This window comes from Dasypus novemcinctus, chromosome 25, assembly GCF_030445035.2.
Source record: "Dasypus novemcinctus isolate mDasNov1 chromosome 25, mDasNov1.1.hap2, whole genome shotgun sequence".
NCBI lineage: Eukaryota > Metazoa > Chordata > Mammalia > Cingulata > Dasypodidae > Dasypus > Dasypus novemcinctus.
This window is the reverse complement of record NC_080697.1, coordinates 57,660,148-57,671,855: the sequence shown is the minus strand read 5'-3', so window position 1 is coordinate 57,671,855 and position 11,708 is coordinate 57,660,148.

Below are 11,708 nucleotides of genomic sequence, written 5' to 3'. Positions count from 1 at the left end.
ATTCTCACAATTACCCTAGTAATCAAGTATTATCATTAACCATTTCTTTGCAGATGGTAAAAAACTTTAGAGAAAAACTTTAGAGAGATTATCACTTTACTCAAAGTTTCAAAAGATTAAGAAACAAAGCAGATGCCAAATCCCTTCTATTCAACCACTACCCTGGACTCCCTCTTAATTTTCTGAATTCAAGAATGGTATACCAATTTGAGGGCCAGAATTCACAGTCACAACTATCTTGGATCTACATCTTTTACTTTCCTCAGGTAATGGTAGCTGGGGGCACTGGCAGCCTGTCCACAGATGGGCCACCTAACAACATGGTGGCCAGAGGGACTGGCCATTGGAGTCTCCAGGAGCCTGAGGTCATGAGAAGGGAGAATCCACAGAGCTCTGACCAGCTATTGAGACAGCAGGAGCCTGACATGCCCCAGGAGAGAAGAGGTTTGGCACCATGGGTGCACAGGTGGGTGGGTGCAGGGACAGAGACAATGGAAAAGGCCATGTTCTCAGTGATGCAGATGGGAGCTGATGGACTAGGGAATCGAGGTACCAGTTGCATGGGAGGAGAAGGAGGGACACACTGGTCTCTGGTTGCACAGAGTTACTCTAAGGCTCCTCGTCCTTCTGGCTGCCATCCTCCTGGTGGCCCTCCAGACCCAGGCTGAGGTCCTCATTGAATGAGCTGGTGAGGTTCCAGTCCAGGAGCAGCTAGGAGCAGCCACTCAGAGCTGGGCCATCTCCTTTGCAGAGATGATAACCCTGCTTAGGAGGCCAAAAGTGAGAGATGTCCACCCTAGAGAGAGAAATCTAGAAAAAATGACCAGAGGTGGGCTCCAGAATCAGTCTGAAGCAGCCTGTGTCACTTTAGGTGAGTTTACTTAGCCCCTCTGTGCCTTGACATTCTCATCTACACATTGAGCAGGAGAGGCAGATAATAGCTAAGGGATCTTCTTTCTCCACAGGCTCTGGTTCTAAGACAAGTCTCTGAAAATCACTGTGTTTAAGACATGGTGAAGCATACTGAGAAGTCCTTCTAGAGCAAAACAGGTTCTAGGAAGACAGCTTTGCTCTGTCCATCAGAGGGCCCTTCAGAGCTGGAGACAGACCTGAAGGGTGTGTTAAGGTGTGTGTGGGATGGGGGCAGGAGCACATAAAAAACAGAAAAACCAGAATGGGTGTCTACTCCTGGATGAGCACCACTTGCTCTTTACAGTTATTCCTGTTCTTGGGAACAGTCATTGCCACAGGCTCTAATTTACTCACATGGCACAGCGTTCAAGCTGGCCTGTGACTCCTCCAGGGTTTCTCTTTACCCCACCTTGGCCCAGGGCTCAATGCCTGCTGTTCCTTCTGTTCTTCAGGTCTCACAAAGTATCTCATCTGCCATTGCAGAAACCCAGTCTGTCGTTCGGGAGAACGTCGTGGTGGGCCCTGCAGAATTGTACTTTGGGTTACAAACTTTGCTGTTCAATTTGGTCTTGGCAAGATAAAGAAGAATTGTTATTATTTGTACCTTGTCCTGTTTCCTTTCCCTATCACAAATAAAATATTTGCAGCGAATTTTCTGGACTTGTGAGTATTTCTGTGTGGGTTTTTTTTTTTTTTTTTTGGAGTTTATACATGAATTAGTCTGCACTTGTTAGAATGCAAGTACCAGAAACCTAAGTCATACTCTCTGAAAAAAATATTGGCTTCAAATCATCAGAATTTCAAAGAGGAAAATGCTTTAAACACAATTTCCTATGAAAGCTCATATGACATTACTGTGCTATCATTAGACTGTGGATTGAGACAGCACAAAGAAATAAAGTCCTCTGCTGAAGGTGATCATATGAATAATTATAAATGCCGGTACAATTTTTTTGCATTTTTGCATATATAACTCAATTTTTCACTTCTTACACATTCTAAAATGCAAATATATAAAAAGTGTTGATAAACTTATGGATTTGTAAATGAATATTTAAAGACAGAATATGTGATAAGAACAACAAAATGTGAGGGACAGATGGGTATAAGAACAAGGTTTGTGTATCCTATTGATTTAAGTTTGTATCCAATCAAATGATATTGTTATAAATAGAAGATGCTGTATTTAAGCCTCTTCATAACCGTAAAGAAAATATTTGAAATATAGACACAGAAGGAAATGAGAAGGGACCTAACACGACTCACTATGAAAGAGCAAACAGATAGAAAAGGAGCTATAATGGAAGAATTGAGGGACAAAAATAGTGTAACTTATGAAGACCCCATAGCAAAAAGTCAGAAGAATGTTACACATTATGATTAGTCATTATAAATGTACATGGTTAAAACACTTGGGTAAAAAAGCAGTGATTGGTAGAATGGATACAAAGGCATGAACCAACTATAAGTTGCTTATAAATGACTAACCCTAAAATGAAAGACACAAGTACGCTGAGAGTGAAAGGATGGAAAGAAATATTCCATGCAGTTAGTAATTAATTGAGAGCTGGGGTGTCTATACTAACCCCATATAAAATAGACTTTAAGTAGAAAACTGTGACAAGAAACCAAGGAGGACATTATATACTGATAAAGTGGTTATTTCAACAAGAGATACCTCTCCCTCTCTCTCTCTCTCTGTATATATATATACACATACTTGCAAAGGCCCAAGTATATAAAGGGAATATTGAGAGATTAGAAAGGAGAAAGAGATGACTCTATGGATAAACAGGAAATAGAAGCCAAAAAAATAAGAAATCACAAAAAAGTTGGTCCTCATTAAACATCAATAAAATTGAACAATGTTGAGTTAGGCTAAAAAAGGAGGAAAAAGAGAAGTCACAAATTTTTAAAATTGAAAAATGCATAGAACACTACTGCAAGCCTCACATAAAGAAAAAGGATTATAAGAAGACATTATGAACTACTGTATGCCAACAAATTAGAAAACTTAGTTGAAATGGACAAATTCTTAGAAATACCAAACTACCTGCATTGACTCAAAAAGAAACAGAGCTCAACAGACAAATAACAAGTAAAGGAATTGAATCAGTGATGAAAACTTGGGTAAGAGCAAAGAGCCTGGGGAGTGGATGTGGCTTGAGCTGCTGAGTGCCTACCTCTCACATGGGAGGTCCTGGGTTAGTTCCCAGAACCTCCTGAATAAACAAAAATAAAGCAAATGAAAAAACCAACCCAGGGAAGCCAATGTGGCTCAGTGGTTGAACGCTGGCTTCCCACATATGAGGTCCCAGATTCATTCCCCTGGTCCCCAGTACCTAAAAAAAAAAAGAGAGTGAGAGAATAAAATGAAGGTGTGCACCAGGGAGACAAGAGAGCCTACAATTGAAAGCAGGAGAATTGCATCCATCATCCATGTGGAATCTAAGCCCCATCTCGATAGAGATGTGGAGTGGACATAACATTCCAGGGTCCACAGGATGGAAGAATAGAGTATGGATTAGAGTGGACTTACTGATATTCTATTCTGGAACTATTGTAATTAGTGATCAAAGAAAATGTAGCATTGATGTAGAGAAGGTGGCCGTGGTAGCTGCTGAGGGTAGGGAGTGGGAAGAAGAGATGTGATATCAGGGCATTTCAGCACTTGGAGTTGTCCTGGATGCTACTTTAGGGACAGTTACTGGACATTGTATGTCCTCCCATGGCCCACTGGGTGGACTTGGTGAGGGTGTAAACTATAATGTGGACCATTAACCATGTGGTGCAACAACGTTCAGAGATGTGTTCACCAAGTACGAAGAATATCCCATGTTGATGGAGGAGGTTGTTGTTATGGGTGGTGTGGGGTGAGTGGGATGTGGGGTATATGGGGACCTCATATTTTTAAAATGGAACATTAAAAAAAAATAAAGACAAAAAAAATGGTGTGGAACTCACCCAGCAACACCCCCACAAAAAGAAAGAAAAGCCCAATTTCGATGGTTTCACTGGTGAATTTTACCAAACATTCCAAGAATTAGCTCTGCTATAAGTCCTGGCCCCTTTGTGACCTTGGATTAGGATTTGACCTCTGCTAGCTGCCTTCACCCTCCACATCTAAGCCCCTGCCTCAACCAAGCACCTCAGAAGACAATCTGTCTAGGCCAAGACTCTCTTTTCCTTTTAGAAATCATCCTAGAATGTTTCCAAGTTGCAATGTCCACAGTCATGAGACAGTGACCTAGTGGCCACACATATTCCCAGTAAAGTGGACACTGCCCTGAGAGAAAATGGGAGGACAGCCTTCCAGTACCCCCTTCCGGCCAGCAGGGGGCAGCCTTGCCCTTAGGAAAGTTGACTCAAGAGGGACCGCCCTGGGCTTCCCTGAGAAGTGGAGCTTCCTCATCAAACTCTTGTCCTTGCACCTCCCGGGGCCAACAACAACTCCGGGGCCCAAATCAGGTGCTACTAAGGAAAAATCAAGGAGCTTCCATAACCGATACCTGAGGAGAGCAGTTCACAAAAGTCCACTGAACACCAGGAAGGCCAGAGACCTTATCAGAGCCCTTCAGCCCTTAGGTGACCTAGGAGGCCTCTGCTGATTCCAGATGCCGGACTTTGGAAAGTGCACATCTGCTCTCAGGCTCAAAATGCTTCTTCATGAAATGTGAATAATAATACTCCAAGGATTACTATGTGCCTCAGGTAGGATAATAAGTATTATGTTGTTAGCACAGGGTAAGAAATAATATAAAATTAATTGCATTTTTCCATTTCATGAACAGTAGGTTTGTATTTTGCAACACAACACAAAATATAGCAACAGTGCTGCAGCACACTTACTTTATGCATAAGAAAGTGCATTTACCCAAAGGCATGTGTCCAGTGTGTGCTGGAAATAGCACTGCAACTCATGTCTCCTGTTTCCAAAACCTTTGAAGGGCTTATAACATTAGGAAGTTTAGTCTAAACAGTAGATAACAAATAAGAGGTGTCCCAAGGAGGTTTATAATGATTTTATATGTGGAATGGGTTTTGGGATTACCAACAGCTTAAGCGTTCAGGAAATCTTAAGGTGTGAAGCAAGGAAAGAAAGTGGCCTTCAAGTTTGGAATAAAAAAGATGAGGAAAGAGAAGAAGAGAGGCTCTCCCAGCCCTGTTTGTAGAGGGCAGGTGGCTCTGGCCTGCACAAGAACCTCAGCCAACCAAAGATGACAAAAGACCAAACCTAGTGAAATTCCTGAGGAAATGCAATCCCTTCCCTCCCCCAACAAGCAGAGGGCTGTTGGGCTCAAAGATTTCCCCATATGCCTACATTTGCCCTTGTAATGGAGAGGGCAGCCGGGCAGTAAAGTACGACTTTTTCCACGTTTCGATGTTAGCAAGAGCTGGGACACCAAAGGAAGGCCATCGGCTCTTCAGCACAGGCATGGGGACCCCATGTTTACAAAGAGAGCCCAGAGCCTTGATGAATAAGGAGCTGTTCTTTTCTCCATGAGTTTTTGCCTCAACTATCTCCAAGGAAAAAACAGTATTAGTTTGTGGGAAGTGTGACTGTGTCTACTTTAATTGGCAGTAGACAAAGGAACAATCTGGCCTCTTGGTGGAAATCTAGAAAAGGAAAGTCTACTTGAAAGGTGCACATTCAGCTTTCTACATGCACCTGTGCCAGAGCCAGTGCATAGCTCAGGTTATGAGTCTGTGTTAGAGGAAGAGAAGGTTCCAGGGAGGGCAGAGCTCTGAGCAAAGAGACTTGAAGAAGGGAGCTGGTGGGGACAGCCTGGATAAGAGGGACCCAGGTTTGGCGAGTGCACGTGCTTGAGCATGTTCTCACTGGAACACCCTCCCTGTGCAGGCCCAGGACTTGTCTTATACGCCTTCCCTGCTGAAATTGAATGAAAAGTCCACTTTGTTAGACACTTATCCTTGTCCTACTTAAGTTCTAATTCTATTTTGTAATTTTCCCAACCATACAGGAAAAGAACCCAAATCAGAGCCTCTTTAAATTGAAATCTGAACCAGCTCCTGGGGGAGGTCAGGGCTGCTGAAGCAATGCCCACAATTTGAGGAGCACATACAGGGAGGACAGAAACTGCCTCTTTTCTCTCCTTTCTCACCAGTGTCCATGCACACTCACCCACAGCTTCCTCCAGGGTGTTCATCTTGTCAAGACTCTTTTTTTTAAAGAGGTACGGGGAGCAGGGATTGAATCTGGGGCCTCAGGTGTGGGAGGCTGGTGCTCAAGCACTGAGTCACATCATCTGCTTGCTTGCTGCTGGCTCCTTGTTTGCTTGTTTTAGCTCGTTGTCTGCTCATTTTTTTGGTTTATTTTTGCTAATTGTTTGGTCATTGTTTGCTCATTCACAGCTCATTGTTTATTTTGCTTTAGGAGGCATTGGGAACCGAACTCAAGACCTCCCATGTGGGAGGCCTGGGTTCAACTGTTCCAGCCACATCCACTGCCCCACCGATTCTTGCTTAGAGTTTCAGAATCACTTAAATATTTTATGGAAATCCTGCCACCCATGTAAGAACCAGCACTTTGAGCATGGCTCCTACCACTTGGAGTGGACACTGATGGCATGCCATGGGTAAACTGGAGTAGCAGGTATGGAAAATATGGAAGTGTAACTATTTCAAAAACATGCATTTTAGACATAATATTCGTGTTTCCCCTCAATCCCCAAGCCCTACAAGGTACTGGTGTGGCCCCAAGAGAAAACCGCAGGCGGCACGAGAGAAGAGTCGCTCCATTCTAGCCCAGAAGGGGAGGGGTCAGCACACGGGGATCTGTGTCCCTGGTGAGAAGCCCCCAGGCTGCAGGACGGCCCCTCGGGACACCTGAGGAGGGGGCCTGGGAGCACAGCCGCCAGGGGACACAGAGAGGGGTCCGCAGGCCTGGGACAGCTGTCAGGGTTGTGGAGAAGGGAAAAATAGGCCCTTCCATTTGGCTAGAGTTCTGAAACATGGTAGATATATGAATAAGCAGGCCACGGGGCGCAGGGCAGGGACCCCCACAGTGTCCAGGGTAGATGTGTGTGTGGGGGGGGGGGGGGCGGCGGCCAGGGCCCGTCCCCACAGCAGGCAGGCGGCTCCTGGCGGGCCTCGGCGCCCAGACTCCCCGGAACCGCCCCGGGGGCTCCTCTGAACCCGCGTCTGGGCTCAGGCCGCTCCTGCCCCGCGTCTCCCGCGTCCTCTGCCTGGACACGTCCCCCCGGAGGTCCTCAGGGTGACTCTGCGGCCCCGGCGCTGCGGGCGCTGCTCCCCTGGGCCCTGCAGCCTCTGGAGGTCGCGGGATTGTTGGTCCCCGTGTGTCCCCGCGTCAACCTCCGCCCCAGACCGCGCTCGCGGGCCCAGGAAGGCCGCGCCCTGCAGGGCCTCCAGGTCCAGGCCTGGTGGTCCCTGGGCTGGAGGGCGGCGGGGACGGTGGGCGCGGGGCTGCTCCTCCACGTGGGACACAGACGCGGCTGAGCTCAGCGCGGGCGGCAGCCCCGTCAGGGGAGGAGGCCCTGCAGGAGAGGGGCTCAGGCCCACCCGCCCCCGCCAGGGACCCCGCGCCCCAGCAAGGCCTCAGGGCAGGACGCCGCTGGGTGGGGGAGGCGACGACAAAGCCCGCGCCCCTGAGCCCGAGCTCCTGCCCGTCCCCGTCCCACGTCCCCGCCGTCCCCGTGGCACCTGCGGCAAGCTGGGTGTGTCCTTGGCCTTTAAATCCGCGCCCCCCTCTTGCCTCCCTCCGTTCTCCCCTCTCCCGCCGCCTCCCCCTCCCTAGGTAGGCGCCCCGCGCTGTGTAGCCCCACTGTGCGCCCCTTCTCGTCCTGCGAGCCCTGGCGCCCCCTCGAGGCGGCCGCTGAAGGCTTTGTCTATGGTTGGGTTTGCGGCCTAGTGGGCTGCGCCCCAGCCGGGGCCTCGATTTGGGAGCGTGGCCGGGGCGGGGCTGGGGGTGGGTAGAGGGGGCGCCTGGGCCAGAGCCTGAGAACGGAGGAAGGAGAAAAAGCGATCAAGCGCAGCCGGGGCCTGCCTGAGGGGGGCCTCCTTCTAGCCTGGGCAGCGCCTTGGGGAAGACGAGCAGCTCCTCCGTCCAGCCCCTGCGGGCCTCCCCTGACCCGGATCCCGCCTAGTTTGGAGTGGGGGTAACGGAGGGCTGAGGCGTGGAAATGTCTCCAGCACCCCTTGCAGACCTCACTGTGGAGGGCAGACGACTAATTTGTTCCGGGTGGAGGGGGGAAGCGATTGGCCCCATGAGTTCCCTTCCTGCGCTTGTAAGGGTAAGGCCACATTGGGAAATAGAAATAGAACTACATTGGGAGGTGGGAATTGCAAGTGCCTTCAGCTAGATAAATGACCTAAGGCAGCCTCCAAGGAGAGTGCCTGTAAATAACTTAAGGTGGCCATCAAGGAGAGTGCCAATAAGTAACTCTGGACTGCCCACAAGAAAAGTGTCAATAAGTAACATGGGACTTTTAGGAAAAAAATAGATACGCTATCTTCAGCTAACCCCAGTGTTTCACTTCTCTGCCTGCTTGCTTGCTTGTAAACCCCTTCCCCTCCTAAGAGGCTATAAAAACTCCTCTTCCCTGAGACTCAGGGCTACTCTTTCCTCTGTGTAGGATGAGACAGTCACTGCAAGGCTAATAAAGCTCTCAATTAGAACTATATTCAAAGTCTGAGTCTGGTCAATATCACTAATCTGTAAAAGTGCTGCTGAGGATTGGGGCTGAGCCTCCCATCCTCCCGCGTGGGCTTGCCTCCCCTCTCCACTTTCAGGCTCTGTGTCAGCTCCTCTTACTACCCTTCCTTCTTTCTCACCAGCCCAGCTTTGGAATATATGTTCATTGCTGTCTTTAGCTACCTATGGCCACTCCAGTTTTGGATACTCCAGACGATTATGCTGTTATTTGGGAAGCTGGACATGGAGCTCCCCAAAGGCTGTATTCTGCCTAATGGACGTCACGAAAGCACTGGGTATTTGGGGTATCATAATGGAGTAGAAAGACCAAATTTCTGCAGTCCCTTCACCTTGGGAACAGTATCTAAATTACTTTTTAAACTGATGTCAAAACAGGTTACTGTTCCTTTTCCACAGTTCTTGAAATACAGTCACCTTTGGTGTAGGATGTTAGGGAAAACCACCAAAGAAACAGGCATTTTTGTTGTTATCATTTTTGCTTGTGACACTCCCTCATTATTAGATGCAGAAATCCTTTTTTTGTCTCCTTGCCCATCCCCCTTTCCTGCTTTCATGGAACTCTCTTGTGACTTACAGGCAGGTGATGAGGACCTGTGACTACCAGCATTACTAAAGAAGTAAAACGATTTGGTTGCCTTTCGGGTGATAAGAGTGCTCTGAGATCCTACACCACCGTACTTCAAGATTAGATTGTCCTAATGATTGCTTCTGTTTTGAACGGGGAAATCTTGTTAGCGTCTAAACTCATGATGGAAGCCCTAAAAATGTACATTTTGCTTTTGCTTTTTAAAAGCCCTCTTTGCTAAGAGTGTCCTAACTGGGAAATACTTTCTCTTCCTAGATTCAAGTTGGTAGTGTAAGAAATGAAGATTAGTTTAGTTTTCACATAAAGGAAGAAAATATTGATTAATGTAACCTGGCAGCCTACTGCCTCAGTCTCCCACTCCCGGGTTAAACAGCAACAAAGGAAACCAGCTTAAGCCAGTCCTACAGGCAGTAAAAAAGACACCCAGGAAAGAGCTAAGTCAATACCAATTCAGCACTAAATTCAATTCCTTATTTGGCAAAGGGGAGCAGGTAAAAACTAAAATGGTTGGAATGTGATGGGGGAAGCAGTTAATCACAAACTTTTGCACAGAACAGTTAGATCTTCTCAGATAGGCTGTAACTTCTGAAATCTCCAATCTATGGAGAAACAGAGGAAGGGCTTGCATGCTAGGCTTAGAGGTATAAATTGTGTCATTTTTCTTTGTTTGGCATTGCCAGCCACGTTTTCTGGTTGTGTGCCCCTTCTTGCAAGATTGACAATAAATTCTTTTCTTCTCCACAATCAGGTGAGTCGTATTTTCTTCCAGAAGATTTCTAACAGCTTTGGGGCTCACCTGGGATTCTGAGGCTTCAGAGAGTGGACCCCTGGGGTGGATAATGGGAGGTGTGCCCCGCTGTTTAAGGGTCTTGGACTCCACTGGCAGGGGCCTCACCTCTGGCAGCCAGGAGGCCCAAGAACAGACACTTAGATCTGCTGATTGTGGACGAGAAAAAGGGAAGGGAAAATCTGCCTCTTGTTGACCACGTGACTCCATGCATGGACCCAGGTAAGAACAAAGGTTATTAAGTATTACCTTGCTGGTCAGGAATTCTGATGAGTCTGAGGTTCACTGTGTGTGCATGAGAAGTGAGTACGGGGTCCCCATTCACATTTCCCTTCTCCTGTGAGGGAAAGGGACAGATATGGACAAAGCAAAAGATTCAAAAGAAAGAGACCCAGACAAGATTCAGAATGGGAAATAGAGGCAGCCAGTCGACTGGGAAAAAGGGGAAGGATCCCCCAGAGGCATTCCTCCAGATAGTCCACTAGGGAGGATGTTAAGGCATTGGACCAATAGTGATCGGACCAAGGGAAAAGACAAGCAGAAAATGATTAAATACTGCTGTTGTATCTGGACCAAGGAAAGCATTTTACTGCCTGACATATTCTGGCCAAAATATGGGGCAGATGAAGATTGGCTTTGTGCTGACCTTGTACTGTATGTTAATGGAAAAACACCCTTCTCCAAAGAAGAGTCTGACTATGCCATGTGCTGGTTAAAGGGAAGGGGGCCACTTTCTATCTGATGAAAGCTGAAAATCCAGGCCCCAAGACTAAGCTTGCAGAAACTAAGACTGCAGAAACAAAGGCTGCAGAAACAAAAGCTGTAGAAACTAAACCCTGGGACCCCTGTCTAATCTCCCTCCTCCTTATGTTCCCCCTCCCCTCCCAGGAGAAGGGCTGTTAGACTTGGAGGGCCTGAAAGGACCCACTGTAAACCCTGGGAAACTAGAGAATCAAGAGGGGCCAACAGCCCCACCAGTTACAACCCACCAACAGCTGAGGAAAGAATTGGAACAGTGTAAGAAAGATATGCAAAATTTTCCATTCCCCAGAGCATCTGAGGAAAAGAGAGTGAAAGAACAAAACTCCATTGAGCCTTTGTATCCACTGAGAGAAGTACCAACAGGGCCAGGGGAGATTGGCTATGTAAATGCCCCACTGACAAGTACTGAAGTAAGGAACTTCCAAAAGGAGATGAAATCTCTAATGGAAGATCCAGTGAGGCTGGCTGAACAAGTAGATCAATTCCTAGGTCCTAGTTTACACACCTGGCCTGAACTTATGTCCATGCTGAATATCCTCTTCACGGGAGAAGAAAGAGGAATGGTGCAGAGGGCAGCTATGAAGGAGTGGGAAAGACAGCATCCACCCAGCTAGGGGGTGATGGCAGCAGGACAGAAATTCCCAAGCACAGACCCTAATTGGGGTAATAATGACCTGGGGGGGGGGGGCAGGCAGAGCACAAATGAAAGATCTTGGAGACCTCATTATACAGAGGATCAAATTGGCCATACCCAAATCTCAAAACTTGAGTAAGGTCTTTAAAGTAACCCAGGAGAAGGATAAAATTCCCTCTGCTTACCTGCAATGATTGAGGGACCAAGTGAGGAAATATTCAGGGATGGACCCTGATGATCCTGTGGCTCAGGGAATGTTAAAAGTCAGCTATGTGAAAGGGTCTTGGCCTGACATTCGGAAGAAGATTCAGAAAATAGAAGGATGGATGGATAA